The sequence below is a fragment of the Ranitomeya imitator genome, chromosome 4 (assembly GCF_032444005.1).
Source record: "Ranitomeya imitator isolate aRanImi1 chromosome 4, aRanImi1.pri, whole genome shotgun sequence".
Lineage (NCBI taxonomy): Eukaryota > Metazoa > Chordata > Amphibia > Anura > Dendrobatidae > Ranitomeya > Ranitomeya imitator.
The window spans coordinates 503,231,718-503,259,042 of record NC_091285.1 but is presented as its reverse complement, the minus strand read 5'-3'; positions in this window follow the sequence as shown (position 1 = coordinate 503,259,042).

Below are 27,325 nucleotides of genomic sequence, written 5' to 3'. Positions count from 1 at the left end.
AACAAATTTTGGGGTCCAATTTCTACTCTTACCCTTGGAAAAATAAAAAATTGGGGGCGAAAAGATAATTTTTGTGAAAAAATATGATTTTTTATTTTTACGGTTCTGCATTATAAACTTCTGTGAAGCACTTGTTGGGTCAAAGTGCTCACCACACCTCTAGACAAGTTCCTTAGGGGGTCTACTTTCCAAAATGGTGTCACTTGTGGGGGGTTTCAATGATTAGGCACATCAGGGGCTCTCCAAACGCAACATGGTGTTCCATCTCGATTCCAGTAAATTTTGCATTGAAAAGTCAAATGGCGCTCCTTTGCTTCCGAGCTCTGTCATGTTCCCAAACAGTGGTTTACCCCCACATATGGGGTATCGGTGTACTCAGGACAAATTGTACAACAACTTTTGTGGTCCATTTTCTCTTGTTACCTTTGGTAAAATAAAACAAATTGGAGCTGAATAAATTTTTTGTGAAAAAAAGTTAAATGTTCATTTTTATTTAAACATTCCAAAAATTCCTGTGAAGCACCAGAAGGGTTAATAAACTTCTTGAATATGGTCTTGAGCACCTTGAGGGGTGCAGTTTTTAGAATGGTGTCACACTTGGGTATTTTCTATCATATAGACCCATCAAAATGACTTCAAATGAGATGTGGTCCCTAAAAAAAATGGTGTTGTAAAAATGAGAAATTGCTGGTCAACTTTTATCCCTTATAACTCCCTAACAAAAAAAAATTTTGGTTCCATAATTGAGCTGATGTAAAGTAGACATGTGGGAAATGTTAATTATTAAGTATTTTGTGTGACATATCTCTGTGATTTAATTGCATAAAAATTCAAAGTTGGAAAATTGCAAAATGTTCATAATTTTCGCCAAATTTCCATTTTTTTCACAAATAAACGCAGGTACTATCAAAGAATTTTTACCACTATCATGAAGTACTATATGTCACGAGAAAACAATCTCAGAATCACTGGGATCCGTTGAAGCATTCCAGAGTTATAACCTCATAAAGGGACAGTGGTCAGAATTGTAAAAATTGGCCCGGTCCATAACGTGCAAACCACCCTTGTGGGTAAAGGGGTTAATTAGGCTGTGTGTGCGCATTATAACGACGGAGCAGTCATGCTAACAATCCTTATAAGGGCTAATTTTGCACTTTGCTGTTTGTATCAGATACATTCTACATTTAGCCTAGGGGGAATCTTGCCGGAGCAGGGAGAGTGGCTGAATACAGTCTCTTGGCAGTAATTAGGACTTTACAGTTTGTTGCTAAATATATAGCTGTGGCAGTTGATCACTTTTTTTGGAGGGGCGGGCAAAAAAATTAACTATATTGTCTAGGAGAAAACCGCACACCACAGCAGAGATATTGAAAGGACCAGACAGATCTGTGGCTCTCACCGCTGAACCTACAAGTAGGCAAAGTCATGTGTGATAATGAGCATAACTTTGTGGCGGCCGTGCAGTTTGGCAAGCTCACACATGTACCATGCTTGGCCCACATGCTCAACTTGGTACTTCAGAGGTTTCTTAAAACCTACCCTTAAGGTACCGTCACACTCAGCAACTTTGCAACGAGAACGACACCAATCCGTAACGTTGCAGCGTCCTGGATAGCGATCCCGTTGTGTTTGACATGTAGCAGCGATCAGGATCCTGCTGTGCCATCGCTGGTCGGAGCTAAAAGTCCAGAACTTTATTTCGTCATCAGGTCAGCGTGTATCGTCATGTTTGACATCAAAAGCAACGATGCCAGCAACGTTTTACATAGAGCAAACAACCAGCGATAAAGATAAGTGAGTCGCCGTTACGTCACTGGATCGCTCCTGCATCGTTCTGGAGTTGCTGTGTTTGACGTCTCTACAGCGACCTAAACAGCGACGCTCCAGCGATTGGCTCGTTGTCTATATCGCTGCAGCATCGCTGAGTGTGACGGTACCTTTATTTGGCAGAGTTTCTGGCCAAGGTATGCCGTGTCAGCACCCATTTCTACAAGCTACAGCTACTGCCACCCTGGCACTGCTGCAGCAGGACATGCAAGTGCCAGCTCACCGACTGGTGTGCAATGTGACCACACACTGGAACTCCACCCTGCACATGCTGGTAAGGCTTTGTGAGCAGCAGAGGCCAGTTGTGGAATACCAGCTTCAACATGCGGGTCAGTATTCTGGTCAGCCTCCACCCATAACAACTTAAGAGTGGCAATGGATACCTGCCATTTTTACGGTTCTCCAAGACTTTGAGGACTCCACGAAGATGGTGAGTGTGATGAAGCCATCATCAGTACATCAATCTTATTTCTGTGCATACTTAAACTGTCGCTACTGACAATCATAAGTCTTTGTATGCAGACCAAGTGGAGATGGACGATACTACAATTCCCAGCCTCATCTCGATCTGATCAGCGCAGATTGGATAACAATAAGGAGGTGGAGGAACAGGAGCTAGCTGAGGCTAGTACCAATACAAAACTTCATGCCGTCTCTCCTACGTGGATGGGCTGAAGAAGGAAATGAGGAGGAAGAGATGGAAGAGAAGGAAATGGAGAGTAGTCATCATGGTGGAGACAAGGAAGGTTTGGCTGTAGGGACCTTGGCACATATGGCAGACTTTATGTACCACTGCTGTGCTGCCATGCAGCTAGCATCTAGTGTGAGCTTTTTTTTAGTGCCACCAGGGGGTCAAAACTGACAGGCACTTTCAACTGGCAACAGAAAGTGCTGACAGGCTCACACTGAAAAAAAATAACAAAGCCTGTATTAGACCTGACTTTTCCACTCCACCAGATGACAGCATCACATAAAGTGTTTTAATGTTCATTACTTGAATGAAGCCCAACAGATGATGCCTTCTAGGGTCTATGGATGACTGGATGACCATACTTAATTTTTTCACGTTGTGTAAGTTGTGCTAAACTTTTATGAGTGTAGGAGTGCCACAGCAAGACTTTCTTAATGAGGCACTCCAGTTGTCTTCAAGGGTGCATGGATGACCGTACTTGTATTTATTGGCAGGCTTTGCACTGCGTGCAGAGCTTTTATGAGTGTATGCGTAGCACAACTACACTTTGTTCACAATATATGAATGAGTCACTACATTTGGTGCCTTCAAGGGTATATGGATGACACTGCTTATAATTTTGGCAGGATTTGCACTTAGTGCATAGTCTTTGTAAGTCTAGGAGTACCACTACATTACAATTTGAACAGAATATGTATGAGGTCATCCTTTATGTCTGATACAGCGTTAATATGAGTCCCCAGTTTTTTTCACTTCTTGCTTCCTTTATAAATTGTACACTGAAATTTCCAATTTGTAATAAAAAAATAAATTTTGGTTTACTTAAATTTTGGATTACGTAAATTAAAAATTTTTTTACATTCGTTTTTAAATTTTGTAAATAGATTAGGACACCGCGCTAACTAGATGAAAAAGCACACAATGGGTATAAAAAGAACAAGTAAATGTCTAACTGAACAAGACCTATAACACAATGAGAGTATAGCTGATATTAGTAGACAACTGACCGAGTGTTAAAGCAAAATGAAAGGCAAGTGAAAGTCTGCAGAGAATGCCTGCACTACCACATAAAAAAAACTTTAGGAAGTGTGTGGCAGATGTATATATAAAGAACGCACACTTACTGCATGTGACTGCTAAGAAGGTGCTGGCGTTTGCCCAACACAAGCTGGCGCCGTCCCAGAGGGTATAGGAGCGGGATCACCAGTGGCCAGTGAGAAAAGGGGGGCGTGGTTTGGGTGACGTCACCAAAACAGAGGAACAAGGAGCAGAGGATGGGTGCCGCACGGGAGCCCTGATGAAGAAGGTCCGGTGACCTTCAAAACGCGTAGGCTATTGTGGTCCCGTGCGGCACCCGTCCTCTGCTCCTTGTTCCTCTGTTTTGGTGACGTCACCCAAACCACGCCCCCCTTTTCTCACCGCTCCTTGCAGCGGCATCTTTCCGGGCCCACGTGTGCCGGCCAGCGGCGCTCCTGGCGCGCTGCGGCCATATACTCACCAGGGAGGACACTCCCTACACCACCAGGTGTTTTTTGCAGCCCTCCGTTGCCGCTTTGGATTCTGCACTAGGAGACACCCGGGCCACTGGTGATCCCGCTCCTATACCCTCTGGGACGGCGCCAGCTTGTGTTGGGCAAACGCCAGCACCTTCTTAGCAGTCACATGCAGTAAGTGTGCGTTCTTTATATATACATCTGCCACACACTTCCTAAAGTTTTTTTTATGTGGTAGTGCAGGCATTCTCTGCAGACTTTCACTTGCCTTTCATTTTGCTTTAACACTCGGTCAGTTGTCTACTAATATCAGCTATACTCTCATTGTGTTATAGGTCTTGTTCAGTTAGACATTTACTTGTTCTTTTTATACCCATTGTGTGCTTTTTCATCTAGTTAGCGCGGTGTCCTAATCTATTTACAATTCTTTTTGCTATATGACAGAGTCAGCACAGTAGCTGTCTAGGCACCTGCGGCTTTCTAGTATACCCCCCTAGGAGCGCCGGTGTGTTTCCGTTTCTTTGTGGTTTTTAAATTTTGTCTTATATACAAGTTGTTATACAGGAAAAAATGTTTTGTAACTTTTTTCCCCATTAACTGCAATTTCTCGTCGATTTTGAAATTTTTTTTGTCAGTCCTTAACCCTTTTGTGATCGGGCCTATTTTTACGTTCATGACGGGACCAATTTTTACAATTCTGACCACTGTCACTTTTTGAGGTAATAATTCTGGAACGCTACAATGGATCCCGGTGATTCTGAGACTGTTTTCTCATGACATATTGTACTTCATGTTAGTGGTAACTTTTCTTCGATATAATTTGCGTTTATTTGTGAAAAAATGGAAATTTGGCGACCATCTTGCAAATTTTGCAATTTTCAAACCTTTAAAGGGAGTCTGTCACCTGAATTTGGAGGGAACAATTTTCAGCCATGGAGGCGGGGTTTTCGGGTGTTTGATTCACCCTTTCCTTACCCGCTGGCTGCATGCTGGCTGCAGTATTGGATTGAAGTTCATTCTCTGTCCTCCGTAGTACATGCCTGCACAAGGCAATCTTGCCTTGCGCAGGCGTGTACTATGGAGGACAGTGAATTAACTTCAATCCAATATTGCAGCCAGCGGGTAAGGAAAGGGTGAATCAATCACCCGAAAACCCCGCCTCTATGGCTGAAAATTGTTCCCTCCAAATTCAGGTGACAGAGTCCCTTTAATTTTGTATGCCCTTAAATTGGAGAGTCATATCACACAAAACAGTTAATAAATAACATTTCCCACATGTCTACTTTACATCAGCACAATTTTGGAACCAAAATTTTTTTTGTTAGGACATTATAAGTGTAAAAGTTGACCATCGATTTTTCATTTTTTCAACAAATTTTACAAAACCATTTTTTGAGGGACCACCTCACATTTGAAGTCACTTTGAGGGGTCTATATGAAAGAAAATACCCAAAAGTGACACCATTCTAAAAACTGCACCCCTCAAGGTGCCAAAAACCACATTCAAGAATTTTATTAATCCTTCAGGTACTTCACAGGAATGAATGGAATGTGGAAGGAAAAAATAAACATTTACCGTATATACTCGAGTATAAGCTGAGATTTTCAACCCAAATTTTTGGGCTGAAAGTGCCCCTCTCGGCTTATACTCGAGTAACGGTGGGCAGCAGGGTCAGCGGGTGAGGGGGAGAGGGCGCTGAGGCATACTCACCTAGTCCCGGCGCTCCTGACGCTGCCCCTGCCTGTCACGCTGTCTCCGGGTGCCGCAGCTCTTCCCCTGTCACGTGGGACCGCTCATTAAAGAACTGAATATGGACTCCACTCCCATAGGGGTAGAGCCGCATATTCATTCCTCTGAGCGGTGCCAGTGACCGCTGACAGGAAGAGCTGCGGCACTGAAGACAGTGTGACAGGCAGGGGCAGCGTCAGGAGAGCCGGGACTATGTGAGTATTTTATATTCACCTGTCCGCGTTCCACACGCCGGGCGCCGCTCTGTCTTTGCGTCCTCTTGCACTGACTGTTCAGGTCAGAGGGCGTGATGACGCATATAGTGTGCGCGCCGCCCTCTGCCTGATCAGTCAGTGAAGAGAGACGCCGGAACGCGACGCCGGTAGCTGCAAGCAAGAGAGGTGAGTATGGCTTTTTATTTTTATTATTGCAGCAGCAGCAATGGCACAGCTTTATACGGAGCATCTATGGGGCAAAAATGAACAGTGCAGAGCACTATATGGCACAGCTATGGGGCAAGAATGAACGGTGCAGAGCACTATATGGCACAGCTATGGGGCAAGAATGAACGGTGCAGAGCACTATATGGCACAGTTATGGGGCAATAATCAACGGTGCAGAGCACTATATGGCACAGCTATGGGGCAAGAATGAACGGTGCAGAGCACTATATGGTACACCTTTCTATGGTACATCTATGGGGCGATAATGAACGGTGCAGAGCACTATATGGCACAGCTATGGGGCCATAATGAACGGTATGGAGCATCTATTTTTATTTTTGAAATTCACCGGTAGCTGCTGCATTTTCCACCCTAGGCTTATACTCGAGTCAATAAGTTTTCCCAGTTTTTTTGTGGCAAAATTAGGGGGGTCGGCTTATACTCGGGTCATCTTATATTCGGGTATATACGGTACTTTTCTTTCACAAAAATGTTCCTTTAGACCTCATTTTTTTTTTACTTTTGCAAGGGAAGCAGAAAAAAATGGACTATGCATTTTGTTTTGCAATTACTCCTGAGCATAGTGACACCCCATATGTTGGGGAAATCTACTGTTTGGGCACACGGCAGGGCTTGGAAGGAAAGGAGCGCCATTTGACTTTTTGAATGAAACATATGATGTAATAACTAGTGGTTGCCATGTCACGTTTGGAGAGACCCTGATGTGCCTAAACAGTTGAAACCCCCAACAAGTGACACCATTTTGGAAACTAGACCACTTATGGAACTTATTTAGATGTGTATTGAGCACCTTGAAACCACAGGTGCTTCACAGAAGTTTATAACGTAGAGCCGTGGAAATAAAAAAAAAATTCAATTTTTCCCAAATAAATCTATTTTAGCTCCATATTTAGCATTTTCATATGGGTAAAAGGTGAAAATACTCCAAAAAATTTGTTGTGCAATTTCTCCTGAGCACATCGGTACCCCATATATGGGGGAATACTACTGTTTGGGAGCACGGCAGAGCTCGGAAGGGAAGGAGTGCTATTTGACTTTTGGAATGCAAAATTGGCTGGTATCGATAGCGGATGCCATGTTGTGTTTGGATAGCCTGTGATGTGCCTAAACAGTGGAAACCCCAACAAGTGATCCCATTTTGGAAACTATACCCCTCAAGGAATTTATCTAGATGTCTGGTGAGCACCTGGAACCTCCAGGGGATTCATAGAATTTTATAATATTGAGCCATCAAAGTAAAAAAAAAACGTTTTTACCACAAAAATGCTATTTTAGCCCCCCTTTTTTATTTTCACAAGGGTAGCAAGAAAAAAATGGACCCCAAAGTTTGTTGTGCAATTTCTCCTGAGTATGGAAATACCCAGTATGTGGCAGAAAACTACTGTCTGGAAGCACAGCAGGGCATGAAAGGGAAGTTGCGCCATATTACGGTGTAGGTTTTGCTGCATTGGTTTGAGGGGGCCATATCATATTGGCAGAGCTCCTAAGGTGCCAGAACAGCAGAAACCCCCGTAAGATACCCCATTTTACAAACTAAACCTCTGAATGAGTTCATCTAGGGGTGCAGTGATCATATTGACACCAGAAGTGTGTCACAGAATTAGATATCATTGGGCAGTGAAGAAAAAATAATAAAATTTTTACCATGAAAAAAATTGTTTTAGCCCTAGATTTTACATTTTAACACAAGGAAATGGGTAAAAATGGTTCCAAAATATGTTACACAATTTCTTCTGAACATGGAAATACCCCATATGTGGCAGTACAGTACTGCTTAGCCACACAGCAAGACTCTAAATGGACGGAGCGCTATTTGACTCTTGGAGAACAAATCATTATAGAATAGTTTCCAGACTCTACATAAAGAGCCCCTGAATGCAAGAAAAGCAGAATCCCCCCTCAAGTGACCCCAGTTTGGAAATTATACCCCTTTAGGAATTTATCTACAAGTGTAGTGATGATTTTAATTCCATGCGTTTTTCCACAAACAGGCAGCAGTGGATGTTGCTGAGTGAAAAATGCAAACTGCTGTTGTAGTGACCAGTACGCTGTAGTGACCAGTACGTTGCAGTCACCAGTACGTTATGCCCAGCCCATGGTTCTAGATACATGCACTCATAAATTAGGCAGGCTCTCATCACTACAGAAATGCCAAATATGCGGATAATATATGTGGTTTATGTACACTGTGGGGCTCAGAAGGGAGGGGGGCATTTGAATTTGGGAGCACAGAATTTCTTTTAGGGTGGTGAGCATCCATAACGCTTTTCCAGAGCCTTTGTACTAGCAGTAAGTGGAAGCCCCTATATTTCCATTAACAGATGACAGACCCCACCCAATATACAGCTTTTATACACAGTATAATGCCCCCTCACTGTATTGTACCAACATACAGTATACTGATCACTTAGTAGCCCCTAAACTGTTTGATGGCTCCAACACTGTATGATGGCCCCTACACTATACAGAGACCCCACATTAGCTCCCACACTGTACGATAGCCCCCTCACTGTATGATAGCCCATTAAACAGCCTCGATATACTATAATGCACTCCATAGTCCTCTATATACAGGTCCTTCTCAAAAAATTAGCATATAGTGTTAAATTTCATTATTTACCATAATGTAATGATTACAATTAAACTTTCATATATTATAGATTCATTATCCACCAACTGAAATTTGTCAGGTCTTTTATTGTTTTAATACTGATGATTTTGGCATACAACTCCTGATAACCCAAAAAACCTGTCTCAATAAATTAGCATATTTCACCCATCCAATCAAATAAAAGTGTTTTTTAATAACAAACAAAAAAACCAACAAATAATAATGTTCAGTTATGCACTCAATACTTGGTCGGGAATCCTTTGGCAGAAATGACTGCTTCAATGCGGCGTGGCATGGAGGCAATCAGCCTGTGACAGTGCTAAGATGTTATGGAGGCCCAGGATGCTTCAATAGCGGCCTTAAGCTCATCCAGAGTGTTGGGTCTTGCGTCTCTCAACTTTCTCTTCACAATATCCCACAGATTCTCTATGGGGTTCAGGTCAGGAGAGTTGGCAGGCCAATTGAGCACAGTAATACCATGGTCAGTAAACCATTTACCAGTGGTTTCGGCACTGTGAGCAGGTGCCAGGTCGTGCTGAAAAATGAAATCTTCATCTCCATAAAGCATTTCAGCCGATGGAAGCATGAAGTGCTCCAAAATCTCCTGATAGCTAGCTGCATTGACCCTGCCCTTGATGAAACACAGTGGACCAACACCAGCAGCTGACATGGCACCCCACACCATCACTGACTGTGGGTACTTGACACTGGACTTCAGGCATTTTGGCATTTCCTTCTCCCCAGTCTTCCTCCAGACTCTGGCACCTTGATTTCCGAATGACATGCAAAATTTGCTTTCATCAGAAAAAAGTACTTGGGACCACTTAGCAACAGTCCAGTGCTGCTTCTCTGTAGCTCAAAAGTGGCTTTACCTGGGGAATGCGGCACCTGTAGCCCATTTCCTGCACACGCCTGTGCACGGTGGCTCTGGATGTTTCCACACCAGACTCAGTCCACTGCTTCCTCAGGTTCCCCAAGGTCTGGAATCGGTCCTTCTCCACAATCTTCCTCAGGGTCCGGTCTCCTCTTCTCGTTGTACAGCGTTTTCTGCCACATTGTTTCCTTCCAACAGACTTACCATTGAGGTGCCTTGATACAGCACTCTGGGAACAGCCTATTTGTTGAGAAATTTCTTTCTGGGTCTTACCCTCTTGCTTGAGGGTGTCAATGATGGCCTTCTTGACATCTGTCAGGTCGCTAGTCTTACCCATGATGGGGGTTTTGAGTAATGAACCAGGCAGGGAGTTTATAAAAGCCTCAGGTATCTTTTGCATGTGTTTAGAGTTAATTAGTTGATTCAGAAGATTAGGGTAATAGGTCGTTTAGAGAACCTTTTCTTGATATGCTAATTTATTGAGACAGGTTTTTTGGGTTATCAGGAGTTGTATGCCAAAATCATCAGTATTAAAACAATAAAAGACCTGACAAATTTCAGTTGGTGGATAATGAATCTATAATATATGAAAGTTTAATTGTAATCATTACATTATGGTAAATAATGAAATTTAACACTATATGCTAATTTTTTGAGAAGGACCTGTAATATACTTCACTCCACATAGTCCTCAATGTAGTATACTGCATTCCTCATAGGCCTCTAAAAATTGCTGAAAACAATGGAAATAATGCTAGAATGGCATGGGAACAGCATGGGTAAGACCACTGGAAGCATCTCTGAATCCGAGGTCAGTGCTGAGAACAATGTTGTCGGAGTAATGTACCACTTTTACATACTGAAAATAAAACATTCAAAACCACAGTTAAAATGGATTTGACTGGGAAAAATGTTAAGAAACATTCTTCCCAGGATAATGACTTGAATATAAGGAAATAGAAATAAGAGAAAAAAAATGCTCCTCCACACCTTTTGCGTTGTTCACACAGTGTTTTTTCTGCATTTTTGCACGTTTACATTGCTTTCAATGGTGAACAACATTCAATAGGAAATGCAATTTTAAAAACAGCTGACATGTCTCCAGAGAGATGTGGGCCACCCACCGAAGCCCACATCAAAGGGAGGGAGTCTGACATCGGCGTACGCCAGATGTTGGAAAGGGGTTAATGGTGTGTCTTTTCTCTTAATAAAGACAGTTTTGAAATTCGACATGGTATACATGGTATTGCCTTTTTGGAAGTGCATTGAACAGCAAGGGGGATTGCTGCTGAGGGGAAAAAAATCTCTTTAAGGCCATGTTCACACCATCCTTTTTTTCATGCGGAATCGCCGCGATTTTCCCGCTGCGGGTCCGCAGCTGTTTTCCATGCAGGGTACATTACAATGTACCCTATGGAAAACAGGAACTGCTGTGCCCACATTGCGGAAAATCACGAAAAAAGCCGCGCTGAATAGCCGCGGTAAAAAAGAAGTACCATGTCACTTCTTTTTGCGGAACTGCAGCGGTTCTGCACCCATAGACCTCCATTGTGAGGTCAAACCCGCAGTAAAACCCGCAGATGAAAAAAATATCTGCGGATTTTCTGCGGTTTGTGGTGCAGAACCGCTGCAGTGTGGCTGGCCCCCCGTGCCCCAATCCCACCCCCCCATGCTCCGATGCCACCCCCATGCTCCGATGCCACCCCCCGTGCTCCGACGCCCCCCCCGTGCCCTCATCTCCACCCCTTATACTTACCCGGCCTCCTGGTGTCCGTCCGGCCGTCTTCTCCCTGGGCGCCGCCATCTTGCAAAATGGCGGGCGCATGCGTAGTGCGCCCGCCGAATCTGCCGGCCGGCAGATTCGTTACAAAGTGCATTTTGATCACTGAGATATAACCTATCTCAGTGATCAAAATAAAAAAAATAGTAAATGACCCCCCCCCCCTTTGTCACCCCCATAGGTAGGGACAATAAAAAAATTAAGAATTTGTTTTTTTCACTAAGGTTAGAATAGGGTTAGGGGTAGGGTTAGGGGTAGGGGTAGGGGTAGGGTTAGGGTTAGGGTATTTTCAGCCATTTTAACCTAAAAAACTTCCTAGAAAACACACAGACTCTCTGCATAGAAAACTGCATAAAAAAACGCATCAAAAAACGCATCAAAAAACGCACCAAAAAGCACCAAAAAAGCACCAAAAAAAGGACCTGCGTTTTCTGCAAAGAGCTGCGGTTTTTAGTCCTGAAAAAAAAGGAGGGAAATCAGGAACGTGTGAACATAGCCTAAATCTTCAGCTTAGCGATTGTGAACGAGCTGAGTGTGACCTGAACGTAAGTGTGAACGGCGGTAAGTGTGACTTGTGATTCAGTGACTTTGGATTCAGGGAGTTTCCAAGGGAGGAATTTCAGAATTGTTGTCTGTATCTTTTTAATACTTTGCATTTGTTTTATTTTTTTATTTAACGTTTCTGTGTGGTGCAATCCCCATTAGGAAATGTGCTCCACTATTGCTAATGCCATCCAGTGCACATATAATAATAATAATAATAATCATAATAATCTTTATTTATATAGCACCAACATATTCCACAGCACTTTACAGTTTAACAGCTTCAAACAATGTTAACAATACAATAATTAAAGCAACACAAGACGACCCTGCTCGTGAAAGCTTACAATCTACAATGAGGTGGGGAAATACAAAGTACAGGTGTGTATTTACAATGATGTATTTACTAGGGTTGAGCGACCTTGACCTTTTTAGAGTCGAGCCGTGTTTCGCGAAACCCGACTATCTTAGAAGTCGAGTCGAGTGGAATCGGCCGATTATCGCGAAAAGTCGGGTATCGCCCGAAACACGAAACCCAATGCAAGTCAATGGGGGAGCATAGTCGGCAGTGAGTGGAGGCCAGGAAAACACCTACACTGCCCATTTTAATGGCAAAAACATCCATTCTTGTTAAAGAAGCTTGTCAATCGTAATTTACCTTATAATAATTGGAAGGCATTTGAAATTGGGGGTCATTTGGCTAAAGTTGTGGGGGGTAGGGCTGGTTCAAGTAATTAGTGGGCCCAGTAAATCTGGACCACGTCACGGCAGTGGAGCAGGGAGAGGTAAGTATTTCAACTTTGCAAGTGCTGTGATCCTGAGCAAGCAGGGGGGGCCCACTCGTTGGCATTGGCACTGGCACAGGGCCCCTCAAAGTACAGCGGTGTGTTTGCACGGCGGGGGCGCCTCCCACCGGCAGCAACACTTTTGCGTACTATGAGAGGCCCTGTGCCAGTGACGTCGCCAACTAGTATTCCTCCCCCCACCTGATGAAGGAACCTGCACTTTCATCTGCACCTTCCTCTTTGTCCCCGTGTAAGGTGGTATGGTATGCGGGAAGAGGAACCTGACTTTCAGCAGGGTCACAATCTTGCTGTGTAGCGTGCACGGGGAATTTTGCGTTATGGGTCAATGTACCAGCAGACTCATCTATCACTGGCTGGGCAATGGGCAGGATGAGGAGGAAACACAGATATAGGCCCAAAGAATAAAGTTGGCTAAATGCAGTTCAAAATTGGTAACACAGGACTAACCAGGGGGCATTGCAGTGGAGGACAACTGGAATGAGAGGCTGACACAGAGAGTAGGCCCAAATCAGTAAGTAGTCGACATGCAGTTCAAAATTGGCAACCGTAGTAAACAGGCGGCCCAGCTTTCTTCAGTTGAGGAGAACAGCAAGGAGTGGCAGACACCGATAGTAGGCCCCAAACCAACTAGTACGCCAAATGCAGTTGTTCCATTTAACCACAATTTAATGAGAGCCTGAAGATAGAAGTTCAGGAAAGGCAACCTGGAGAACACCTTGGAGTGTAACACACCATCTCTCTACACCCCATACCCAATTTGTAGGCCTAACGCAGCGTAGTTTCCAACAACTACTAAACGAGAGCCGGAAGATCGAAGCTCAGGAAAGGCAACCTGGAGAACACCTTGGAGTGGAACACACCATCTCTCTACACCCCATACCCAATTTGTAGGCCTAATGCAGTGTAGTTTCCAAGAACTACTAAACGAGAGCCGGAAGATCGAAGCTCAGGAAAGGCAACCTGGAGAACACCTTGGAGTGGAACACACCATCTCTCTACACCCCATACCCAATTTGTAGGCCTAATGCAGTGTAGTTTCCAAGAACTACTAAACGAGAGCCGGAAGATCGAAGCTCAGGAAAGGCAACCTGGAGAATACCTTGGAGTGGAACACACCATCTCTCTACACCCCATACCCAATTTGTAGGCCTAATGCAGTGTAGTTTCCAAGAACTACTAAACGAGAGCCGGAAGATCGAAGCTCAGGAAAGGCAACCTGGAGAACACCTTGGAGTGGAACACACCATCTCTCTACACCCCATACCCAATTTGTAGGCCTAATGCAGCGTAGTTTCCAACAACTACTAAACGAGAGCCGGAAGATCGAAGCTCAGGAAAGGCAACCTGGAGAACACCTTGGAGTGGAACACACCATCTCTCTACACCCCATACCCAATTTGTAGGCCTAATGCAGTGTAGTTTCCAACAACTACTAAACGAGAGCATAAAGATCGAAGCATTGGCGAGGAAACCTGGGGAACACCTTGGAGTGGAACACACCATCTCTCTACACCCCATACCCAATTTGTAGGCCTAATGCAGCGTAGTTTCCAAGAACTACTAAACGAGAGCCGGAAGATTGAAGCTCAGGAAAGGCAACCTGGAGAACACCTTGGAGTGGAACACACCATCTCTCTACACCCCATACCCAATTTGTAGGCCTAATGCAGCGTAGTTTCCAACAACTACTAAACGAGAGCATTAAGATCGAAGCAATGGCGAGGAAACCTGGGGCACACCTTGGAGTGGAACACACCATCTCTCTACACCCCATACCCAATTTGTAGGCCTAATGCAGTGTAGTTTCCAACAACTACTAAACGAGAGCATTAAGATCGAAGCAATGGCGAGGAAACCTGGGGCACACCTTGGGGAGGCAGACATCGTTAGTAGGCCCTACCAAAGTTGTACCCCCAATGCAGTTTTAAAATTCCTAGAGGCTGAAAACAAGACTATTGACGCTCAGCTTTTTTCAAAGGAACACAGCTGAATTGAGTGGCGCAGACAGACACAGGTAGTAGGACTTAACCCAAAAATGTGGCTCACTGCAGCTTAAAAAAGTTACAGGGGTACACAAGCAGCAGTGCTCTGGGCAGTGGAGGACAATTTCAATAGTGGACCGCAGACAGACTTTGTACGCCTACTATTAAAAAAAGGATGCTCTATGCAATTAAAAATAGGTTCCAGGGGTCCACGGGCAGCAGTGGTGTGGTCAGTGGAGGCCTAGTGGAAGGAGTGACCGCAGACAGGCATCGAAGGCCTAAAATAATAACACATGGCTGTAGGCAATTTTAAATTGGTTCCAGGGGTCCACGGGCAGCAGTGGTGTGGTCAGTGGAGGCCTAGTGGAAGGAGTGACCGTAGACAGGCTTCGAAGGCCTAACATAACAAAAATGTCAATACAATGGTATTGTCAGTGGCAGGCATTGAAGGATGTCAGCGCATAGACTAAACATTGGTGGAGCTGTGAGATAATTTTGCAAGTGGTAGAGCACTGTTTGAGCTGGGGGGGGGGGAACTGTTTTGTGGCCGGCGGTACAGGCCCAGGGCCCCTCATATTACAACGGTGTGTCTGACGTTGGGTGCGCACCACCACCACCAGAGACACTTTATTGTACTAGGAGGGACCCAGTGGCAGTGCCGTCGACCAACAGCGGGCACACCCACCTCTTCAGACAAACAGCACTCTCACGGGTGCTGTCGCCAAGTGTCGATACCACGGCCCCGTGTGGGGAGTTTGGCCATTTAGTGAGGTGTAAACATGTCGTATGCTGGACAATCAGGTGCAGAAAATTACGAGATTGGAAAAGGCATTCAGAATAGTCCACAGGCAAGACCTTTTCATAGGAAAGCTAGGTGTCGGCCGGGCAAGGTGGGGCAAAAGATTTCGAAATCCAGTTGTGGTTCATTTTAATGAAGGTTAGATCATCTACATTTTGGGTAGCCAGACGAGTCCTTTTTTCTGTTAGTATTGAACCTGCAGCACTGAATACTCTTTCTGATAGGACACTAGCTGCCGGGCAAGCAAGCTCCTGCAATGCATATTCTGCCAATTCTGGCCAGGTTTCTAATTTTGATGCCCAGTAATCAAATGGGAATGACGGTTGAGGGAGAACATCGATAAGGGATGAAAAATAGTTTGTAACCATACTGGACAAATGTTGTCTCCTGTCACTTTGAATTGATGCTGCAGTACCTGTCCTGTCTGCGGTCATAGCAAAATCACTCCACAACCTGGTCAGAAAACCCCTCTGGCCAACGCCACTTCTGATTTCTGCCCCTCTAACTCCTCTGGTCTGCTGGCCCCTGCAGCTCGTGTGAGAACGATCACGGGCGCTGTGTGCAGGGAATGCCAGAAGCAAACGGTCAACAAGAGTTGATTGTTTGGTTGCTAATATTAGTTCCAAGTTCTCATGTGGCATTATATTTTGCAATTTGCCTTTATAGCGAGGATCAAGGAGGCAGGCCAACCAGTAATCGTCATCGTTCATCATTTTAGTTATGCGTGTGTCCCTTTTGAGGATACGTAAGGCATAATCCGCCATGTGGGCCAAAGTTCCAGTTCTCAAATCTGCGGTTGTGCTTGGTTGAGGGGCAGTTTCAGGCAAATCCACGTCACTTGTGTCCCTCCAAAAACCAGAACCCGGCCTTGCCGCGCCACCAATTTCCACTGGCCCCGGAAAAGCTTCCTCATTCAAAATATAATCATCCCCATCATGCTCCTCGTCCTCCTCCTCCTTTTCGCCCGCTAACTCGTCCTGTACACTGCCCTGGCCAGACAATGGCTGACTGTCATCAAGGCTTTCCTCTTCCTCAGCTGCAGACGCCTGATCCTTTATGTGCGTCAAACTTTGCATCAGCAGACGCATTAGGGGGATGCTCATGCTTATTATGGCGTTGTCTGCACTAACCAGCCGTGTGCATTCCTCAAAACACTGAAGGACTTGACACATGTCTTGAATCTTTGACCACTGCACACCTGACAACTCCATGTCTGCCATCCTACTGCCTGCCCGTGTATGTGTATCCTCCACAAAAACATAACAGCCCGCCTCTGTTCGCACAGTCTCTGAAGCATGTGCAGTGTTGAGTTCCACCTTGTTGCAACGTCTATGATTAGGCGATGCTGGGGAAGGTCAAAGAACGCTGATAGGTCTGCATACGGCTGGAGTGTACGGTCGAACGGCGGATATGTGAGCAAAGTTCACGCACTATGAGGAGCAGGTCGGATAACCCCGGATAACTTTTCAGGAAGCACTGCACCACCAGGTTTAAGGTGTGAGCCAGGCAAGGAATGTGTTTCAGTTGGGAAAGGGAGATGGCAGCCATGAAATTCCTTCCGTTATCACTCACTACCTTGCCTGCCTCAAGATCTACAGTGCCCAGCCACGACTGCATTTCTTTCTGCAAGAACTCGGACAGAACTTCCGCGGTGTGTCTGTTGTCGCCCAAACACTTCATAGCCAATACAGCCTGCTGACGTTTGCCAGTAGCTGCCCCATAATGGGAGACCTGGTGTGCAACAGTGGCAGCTGCGGATGGAGTGGTTGTGTGACTGCGGTCTGTGGACGAGCTCTCGCTTCTGCAGGAGGACGAAGAGGAGGAGGAGGGGGTGCGAACGGCTACAGCCAACTGTTGCCTAGACCGTGGGCTAGGCAGAACTGTCCCAAACTTGCTGTCCCTTGTGGACCATGCATCCACAACATTCACCCAGTGTGCCGTGATGGACACGTAACGTCCCTGGCCATGCCTACTGGTCCATGCATCTGTTGTCAGATGCACCTTTGTGCTCACAGATTGCCTGGACGATGCGCTCTTTAACCCCTTCATGACCCAGCCTATTTTGACCTTAAAGACCTTGCCGTTTTTTGCAATTCTGACCAGTGTCCCTTTATGAGGTAATAACTCAGGAACGCTTTAACGGATCCTAGCGGTTCTGAGATTGTTTTTTCGTGACATATTGGGCTTCATGTTAGTGGTAAATTTAGGTCAATAAATTCTGCGTTTATTTGTGATAAAAATGGAAATTTGGCGAAAATTTTGAAAATTTCGCAGTTTTCACATTTTGAATTTTTATTCTGTTAAACCAGAGAGATATGTGACACAAAATAGTTAATAAATAACATTTCCCACATGTTTACTTTACATCAGCACAATTTTGGAAACAAAATTTTTTTTTGTTAGGAAGTTATAAGGGTTAAAATTTGACCAGCGATTTGTCATTTTTACAACGAAATTTACAAAACCATTTTTTTTAGGGACCACCTCACATTTGAAGTCAGTTTGAGGGGTCTATATGGCTGAAAATACCCAAAAGTGACACCATTCTAAAAACTGCACCCCTCAAGGTACTCAAAACCACATTCAAGAAGTTTATTAACCCTTCAGGTGCTTCACAGCAGCAGAAGCAACATGGAAGGAAAAAATGAACATTTAACTTTTTAGTCACAAAAATTATCTTTTAGCAACAATTTTTTCATTTTCACATGGGCAACAGGATAAAATGGATCCTAAAATGTGTTGGGCAATTTCTCCTGAGTACACCAATACCTCACATGTGGGGGTAAACCACTGTTTGGGCACATGGTAAGGCTCGGAAGGGAAGGAGCGCCATTTGACTTTTTGAATGAAAAATTATTTCCATCGTTAGCGGACACCATGTCGCGTTTGGAGAGCTCCTGTGTGCCTAAACATTGGCGCTCCCCCACAAGTGACCCCATTTTGGAAACTAGACCCCCAAGGAACTTATTTAGATGCCTAGTGAGCACTTTAAACCCTCAGGTGCTTCACAAATTGATCTGTAAAAATGAAAAAGTACTTTTTTTTCACAAAAAAATTCTTTTCGCTTCAATTTTTTCATTTTCACATGGGCAGTAGGGTAAAATGGATCATAAAATTTGTTGGGCAATTTCTCCCGAGTACGTCGATACCTCATATGTGGGGGTAAACCACTGTTTGGGCACTCGGCAGGGCTCGGAAGGGAAGGCGCGCCATTTGACTTTTTGAATGGAAAATTAGCTCCAATTGTTAGCGGACACCATGTCGCGTTTGGAGAGCCCCTGTGTGCCTAAACATTGGAGCTCCCCCACAAGTGACCCCATTTTGGAAACTAGACCCCCCAAGAAACTTATCTAGATGCATATTGAGCACTTTAAACCCCAAGGTGCTTCACAGAAGTTTATAATGCAGAGCCATGAAAATAAAAAATAATTTTTCTTTCCTCAAAAATGATTTTTTAGCCTGGAATTTCCTATTTTGCCAAGGATAATAGGAGAAATTGGACCCCAAATATTGTTGTCCTGTTTGTCCTGAGTACGCAGATACCCAATATGTGGGGGTAAACCACTGTTTGGGCGCACGGCAGGGCTCGGAAGGGATGGCACGCCATTTGGCTTTTTAAATGGAAAATTAGCTCCAATCATTGGCGGACACCATGTCACGTTTGGAGAGCCCCTGTGTGCCTAAACATTGGAGATCCCCCAGAAATGACACCATTTTGGAAACTAGACCCCCAAAGGAACTAATCTAGATGTGTGGTGAGGACTTTGAACCCCCAAGTGCTTCACAGAAGTTTATAACGCAGAGCCATGAAAAAAAAAAAAATTATTTTCTCAAAAATGATCTTTTAGCCTGCAATTTTTTATTTTCCCAAGGGTAACAGGAGAAATTTGACCCCAAAAGTTGTTGTCCAGTTTCTCCTGAGTACGATGATACCCCATATGTGGGGGTAAATCACTGTTTGGGCACATGCCGGGGCTCGGAAGTGAAGTAGTGACGTTTTGAAATGCAGACTTTGATGGAATGCTCTGTGGGCGTCACGTTGCGTTTGCAGAGCCCCTGATGTGGCTTAACAGTAGAAACCCCCCACAAGTGACCCCATTTTGGAAACTAGACCCCCAAAGGAACTTATCTAGATGTGTGGTGAGCACTTTGAACCCCCAAGTGCTTCATAGAAGTTTATAATGCAGAGCCGTGAAAATAATAAATACGTTTTCTTTCCTCAAAAATAATTATTTAGCCCAGAATTTTTTATTTTCCCAAGGGTTACAGAAGAAACTGGACCCCAAAAGTTGTTGTCCAGTTTCTCCTGAGTACGCTGATACCCCATATGTGGGGGTAAACCACTGTTTGGGCACATGCCGAGGCTCGGAAAGTGAAGTAGTGACGTTTTGAAATGCAGACTTTGATGGAATGCTCTGTGGGCGTCACGTTGCGTTTGCAGAGCCCCTGATGTGGCTTAACAGTAGAAACCCCACACATGTGACCGCATTTTGGAAACTAGACCCCGAAAGGAACTTATCTAGATGTGTGGTGAGCACTTTGAACCCCCAAGCGCTTCATAGAAGTTTATAATGCAGAGCCGTGAAAATAATAAATACGTTTTCTTTCCTCAAAAATAATTATTTAGCCCAGAATTTTTTAATTTTCCCAAGGGTAACAGGAGAAATTTGACCCCAATATTTGTTGTCCAGTTTCTCCTGAGTACGGTGATACCCCATATGTGGGGGTAAACTACTGTTTGGGCACATGCCGGGGCTTGGAATTGAAGTAGTGACGTTTTGAAATGCAGACTTTGATGGAATGCTCTGCGGGCGTTACGTTGCGTTTGCAGAGCCCCTGATGTGCCTAAACAGTAGAAACCCCCCACAAGTGACCCCATTTTGGAAACTAGACCCTGAAAGGAACTTATCTAGATGTGTGGTGAGCACTTTGAACCCCCAAGTGCTTCATAGAAGTTTATAATGCAGAGCCGTGAAAATAATAAATACGTTTTCTTTCCTCAAAAATAATTATTTAGCCCAGAATTTTTTATTTTCCCAAGGGTTACAGGAGAAATTGGACCCCAAAAGTTGTTGTCCAGTTTCTCCTGAGTACGCTGATACCCCATGAGTGGGGGTAAACCACTGTTTGGGCACACGTCGGGGCTCAGAAGGGAAGTAGTGACTTTTGAAATGCAGACTTTGATGGAATGGTCTGCGGGTGTCACGTTGCGTTTGCAGAGCCCCTGGTGTGCCTAAACAGTAGAAACCCCCCACAAGTGACCCCATTTTGGAAACTAGACCCCGAAAGGAACTTATCTAGATGTGTGGTGAGCACTTTGAACCCCCAAGTGCTTCATAGAAGTTTATAATGCAGAGCCGTGAAAATAATAAATACGTTTTCTTTCCTCAAAAATAATTATTTAGCCCAGAATTTTTTATTTTCCCAAGGGTTACAGGAGAAATTGGACCCCAAAAGTTGTTGTCCAGTTTCTCCTGAGTACGCTGATACCCCATGAGTGGGGGTAAACCACTGTTTGGGCACACGTCGGGGCTCAGAAGGGAAGTAGTGACTTTTGAAATGCAGACTTTGATGGAATGGTCTGCGGGTGTCACGTTGCGTTTGCAGAGCCCCTGGTGTGCCTAAACAGTAGAAACCCCCACAAGTGACCCCATTTTAGAAATTAGACCCCCCAAGGAACTTATCTAGATATGTGGTGAGCACTTTGAACCCCCAAGTGCTTCACAGACGTTTACAACGCAGAGCCGTGAAAATAAAAAATCATTTTTCTTTCCTCAAAAATTATGTTTTAGCAAGCATTTTTTTTGATTCACAAGGGTAACAGGAGAAATTGGACCCCAGTAATTGTTGCGCAGTTTGTCCTGAGTATGCTGGTACCCCATATGTGGGGGTAAGCCACTGTTTGGGCACACGTCAGGGCTCGGAAGTGAGGGAGCACCATTTGACTTTTTGAATACGAGATTGGCTGGAATCAATGGTGGCGCCATGTTGCGTTTGGAGACCCCTGATGTGCCTAAACAGTGGTAACCCCTCAATTCTAACTCCAACACTAACCCCCCCACACCCCTAACCCTAATCCCAACTGTAGCCATAACCCTAATCACAACCCTAACCCCAACACACCCCTAACCCTAATCCCAACTGTAGCCATAACCCTAAACACAACCCTAACCGCAACACACCCCTAACCACAACCCTAACCCCAACACACCCCTAACCATAACCACAACCCTAATTCCAACCCTAACCCTAAGGCTATGTGCCCACGTTGCGGATTCGTGTGAGATATTTTCGCACCATTTTTGAAAAATCCGCGGGTAAAAGGCACTGCGTTTTACCTGCGGATTTTCTGCGGATTTCCAGTGTTTTTTGTGCGGATTTCACCTGCGGATTCCTATTGAGGAACAGGTGTAAAACGCTGCGGAATCCGCACAAAGAATTGACATGCTGCGGAAAATACAACGCAGCGTTTCCGCGCGGTATTTTCCGCACCATGGGCACAGCGGATTTGGTTTTTCATATGTTTACATGGTACTGTAAACCTGATGGAACACTGCTGCGAATCCGCAGCCAAATCCGCACCGTGTGCACATAGCCTAATTCTAAAGGTATGTGCACACGCTGCGGAAAACGCTGCGGATCCGCAGCAGTTTCCCATGAGTTTACAGTTCAATGTAAACCTACGGGAAACAAAAATCGCTGTGCCCATGCTGCGGAAAAACTGCACGGAAACGCAGCGGTTTACATTCCGCAGCATGTCACTTCTTTGTGCGGATTCCGCAGCGGTTTTACAACTGCTCAAATAGAAAATCGCAGTTGTAAAACCGCAGTGAAATGCGCAGAAAAACCGCGGTAAATCCGCCATAAATCCGCAGCGGTTTAGCACTGCGGATTTATCAAATCCGCAGCGGAAAAATCCGCAGAGGACCAGAATACGTGTGCACATACCGAAACCCTAACCCTAGCCCTAACCCTAACCCTACCCCTAGCCCTAACCCTAACCCTACCCCTAACCCTACCCCTACCCCTACCCCTAACCCTAACCCTAACCCTATTCTAACATTAGTGGAAAAAAAAAATTTCTTTATTTTTTTATTGTCCCTACCTATGGGGGTGACAAAGGGGGGGGGGGGTCATTTATTATTTTTTTATTTTGATCACTGAGATAGATTATAAATGCAAAATGCACTTTGGAACGAATCTGCCGGCCGGCAGATTCGGCGGGCGCACTGCGCATGCGCCCGCCATTTTGGAAGATGGTGGCGCCCAGGGAGAAGACGGACGGGACCCCGGCTGGATCGGTAAGTATGATGGGGTGGAGGGGGACCACGGGGGGGGGACCACGGGAGGGGGATCGGAGCACGGGGGGGGGGAATCGGAGTGCGGGAGGGGTGGAATGGAGCACGGGGGGCGTGGAACGGAGCACGGGGGGGCTGGAATGGAGCACGGGGGGGTGGAACGGAGCACCGGGGGGGGGTGGATCGGAGTGCAGGGGGGGTGATTGGAGCACGGGGGGGGTGATTGGAGCACGGGGGGAGCGGACAAGAGCACGGGGGGGAGCGGAGCACTGGACGGAGGGGAGCCGGAGCAGTGTACCGGCCAGATCGGAGGGCTGGGGGGGCGATCGGTGGGGTGGGGTGGGGGCACATTAGTATTTCCAGCCATGGCCGATGATATTTCAGCATCGGCCATGGCTGGATTGTAATATTTCACCCGTTATAATAGGTGAAATATTACAAATCGCTCTGATTGGCAGTTTCACTTTCAACAGCCAATCAGAGCGATCGTAGCCACGAGGGGGTGAAGCCACCCCCCCTGGGCTAAACTACCACTCCCCCTGTCCCTGCAGATCGGGTGAAATGGGAGTTAACCCTTTCACCCGGCCTGCAGGGACGCGATCTTTCCATGACGCCACATAGGCGTCATGGGTCGGAATGGCACCGACTTTCATGACGCCTACGTGGCGTCATGGGTCGGGAAGGGGTTAACATGCTGGTGGAGGGCTGGGATGGCTTTTCTGGAAAAAAGTGTCGACTGGGTAGCTCGTAGCGTGGTACAGCGTAGTCCATCAGGGCTTTGAAAGCTTCGCTTTCAACTAACCGGTAGGGCATCATCTCTAACGAGATTAGTCTAGCTATGTGGGCGTTCAAACCCTGTGTACACGGATGTGAGGCTAAGTACTTCCTTTTTCTAACCATAGTCTCATGTAGGGTGAGCTGGACTGGAGAGCTGGAGATCGTGGAACTAGCGGGGGTGCCGGTGGACATGGCAGACTGAGAGACGGTGGGAGATGGTATTGTTGCCGCCGGTGCCCTAGATGCAGTGTTTCCTACTACGAAACTGGTGATTCCCTGACCCTGACTGCTTTGGCCTGGCAAAGAAACCTGCACAGATACTGCAGGTGGTGCGGAAAATGGTGGCCCTACACTGCCGGAAGGGATGTTGCGTTGCTGACTAGCTTCATTGGCCGAGGGTGCTACAACCTTAAGGGACGTTTGGTAGTCAGACATTTAACCACCATGCATTTGCAAGCCTGGACTATGCATGCAACTTGTATTGAGACTTTTCAGATTCTGTCCTCTGCTTAAGGAGGTTGAACATTTTTGACAGATGACTTTGCGCTGATCAATTGGATGTTGTTTAAAAAAATGCCAGACTGCACTCTTTCTAGCATCGGATACCTTTTCAGGCATTGCAGACTGAGCTTTAACCGGATGGCCACGCTGTCCTCCAACAGGTTTTGGCTTTGCCACGCGTTTTGGGCAAGATACGGGCCCGGCAGATGGAACCTGTTGCGATGTTGATGCCTGCTGCGGCCCCTCCTCCTCCGCTTCAGAACTGCTGCCGCCTGCACCCTGTTCCCCCAATGGCTGCCAATCGGGGTCAAGAACTGGGTCATCTATTACCTCTTCTTGTAGCTCGTGCGCAACTTCGTCTGTGTCACCGTGTCTGTCGGTGGTATACCGTTCGTGATGGGGCAACATAGTCTCATCAGAGTCTGATTCTTGATCATTACCCTGCGAGGGCAATGTTGTGGTCTGAGTCAAAGGACCAGCATAGTAGTCTGGCTGTGGCTGTGCATCAGTGCACTCCATGTTAATATTAATCTCCCTTTTTTTGTTCCAGGGAAAATTTATAAACCCAATAAAAAAAATAATAAATAGGCTTTCTATGGCCCACTATCTGAGAGAGAGAGATGGCACGCTTAGGACTGGCACACAAGCCCAAAGGCCAATATTAATCTCCCACTGATTGATTTATTGATTTTTTCAGGTAGAATTTAGAACCCAAATAAAGCAAAAAAAAAAAAGGGCTTTCTATGGCCCACTGAGTGAGTGATGATGCACACAGGAGTCAGGAGTGGCACACAAGCCCTGAGGCCAATATTTTTCTCCCACTGATTGATGTAGTGATTTTTTCAGGTGGATTTTAGAACCCAAATCAAGCAAAAAAATAAATAGGCTTTCTATGGCCCACTGACTGAGAGATGGCACACACAGGAGTCAAGAGTGGCACACAAACCCTGAGGCCAATATTTTTCTCCCACTGATTGATGTAGTGATTTTTTCAGGTAGATTTTATAACCCAAATCAAGCAAAAAAATAAATAGGCTTTCTATGGCCCATTGAGTGAGAGATGGCACACACAGGGATGGCACTCTAGCAGAAATGTCAATCTTAATCTCCCACAAAAAAAAAAACAAAAAAAAAACAGGGAGTGTCCAATAGGGTTGAGCGAAACGGGTCGTTCATTTTCAAAAGTCACCGACTTTTGGCAAAGTCGGGTTTCATGAAACCCGATCCGACCCCTGTGCGGGGTCGGCCATGCGGTACGCGACTTTCGTGCCAAAGTCGCGTTTCAATGACGCGAAAAGCGCCATTTCTCAGCCAATGAAGGTAAACGCAGAGTGTGGGCAGCATGATGACATAGGTCCTGGTCCCCACCATCTTAGAGAAGGGCATTGCAGTGATTGGCTTGCTGTCTGCGGCGTCACAGGGGCTATAAAGGGGCGTTCCCGCCGACCGCCATGTTACTGCTGCTGATCTGAGCTTAGGGAGAGGTTGCTGCCGCTTCGTCAGAAGCAGGGATAGCGTTAGGCAGGGTCCATTAACCACCAAACCGCTTGTGCTGTAGCGATTTCCACTGTCCAACACCACCTTCGGTGTGCAGGGACAGTGGAAGCTACATTTTTTTTTTTTCCCCTCAGCGCTGTAGCTCATTGGGCTGCCCTAGAAGGCTCCCTGATAGCTGCATTGCTGTGTGTACGCCGCTGTGCAAACCAACTGCTTTTTTCAAAGCACAAATCCTCTTGTTCCTTCCTTTCTGCACAGCTATCTTTTTTGTTTGTCCACACTTTTTATTTAATTTGTGCATCAGTCCACTCCTTATTGCTGCCTGCCATACCTGGCTGAGATTATTGCAGGGAGATAGTAATTGTTGGACACTCCCTGTTTTTTTTTTTTTTGTTTTTTTTTTGTGGGAGATTAAGATTGACATTTCTGCTAGAGTGCCATCCCTGTGTGTGCCATCTCTCACTCAGTGGGCCATAGAAAGCCTATTTATTTTTTTGCTTGATTTGGGTTATAAAATCTACCTGAAAAAATCACTACATCAATCAGTGGGAGAAAAATATTGGCCTCAGGGCTTGTGTGCCACTCCTGACTCCTGTGTGCATCATCACTCACTCAGTGGGCCATAGAAAGCCCATTTTTTTTTTTTTTGCTTTATTTGGGTTCTAAATTCTACCTGAAAAAATCAATAAATCAATCAGTGGGAGATTAATATTGGCATTTGGGCTTGTGTGCCAGTCCTAAGCGTGCCATCTCTCTCTCTCAGATAGTGGGCCATAGAAAGCCTATTTATTTTTTTTTTATTGGGTTTATAAATTTTCCCTGGAACAAAAAAAAAAAAAGTGGGAGAGTAATATTGGCCTCTGGGCTTGTGTGCCAGTCCTGAGCGTGCCATCTCTCTCACAAATAGTGGGCCATAGAAAGCCTATTTATTTTTTATTTTTTGGTTTTATAAATTCTCCCTGAAAAAAAAAAGGGAGATTAATATTGGCCTTTGGGCTTGTGTGCTAGTCCTAAGCGTGCCATCTCTCTCTCTCAGATAGTGGGCCATAGAAAGCCTATTTATTTATTTTTTTATTGGGTGTATAAATTTTCCCTGAAAAAAAAATAAAAAGTGGGAGATTAATATTGGCCTCTGGGCTTGTGTGCCAGTCCTGAGCGTGCCATCTCTCTCACAAATAGTGGGCCATAGAAAGCCTATTTATGTTTTTGGTTGATTTGGGTTCTAAATTCTACCTGAAAAAATCAATAAATCAATCAGTGGGAGATAAATATTGGCCTCTGGGCTTGTGTGCCACTCCTGACTCCTGTGTGCGTCATCTCTCACTCAGTGGGCCATAGAAAGCCTTTTTTTTTATTTGTTTTCTAAATTCTCCCTGAAAAAATCATTTTATTCTATTATTTTTTTTTCCTAAAGTCTCCCTGAAGAAAAAAAAAAAACAAATCAGTGGGAGATTAATATTGCCCTTTCTGCTTGTGTGCCAGTCTTGACTCCTGGGTGTGCCATCTCTCTCTCTCTCTCCAATTGTGGGCCATAGAAAGCCTGTTATTTTTTTAGCTTGATTTGGGTTCCAAAATCTACCTGAAAAAATCAATAAATCAATCAGTGGGAGATAAATATTGGCCTCTGGGTTTGTGTGCCACTCCTGACTCCTG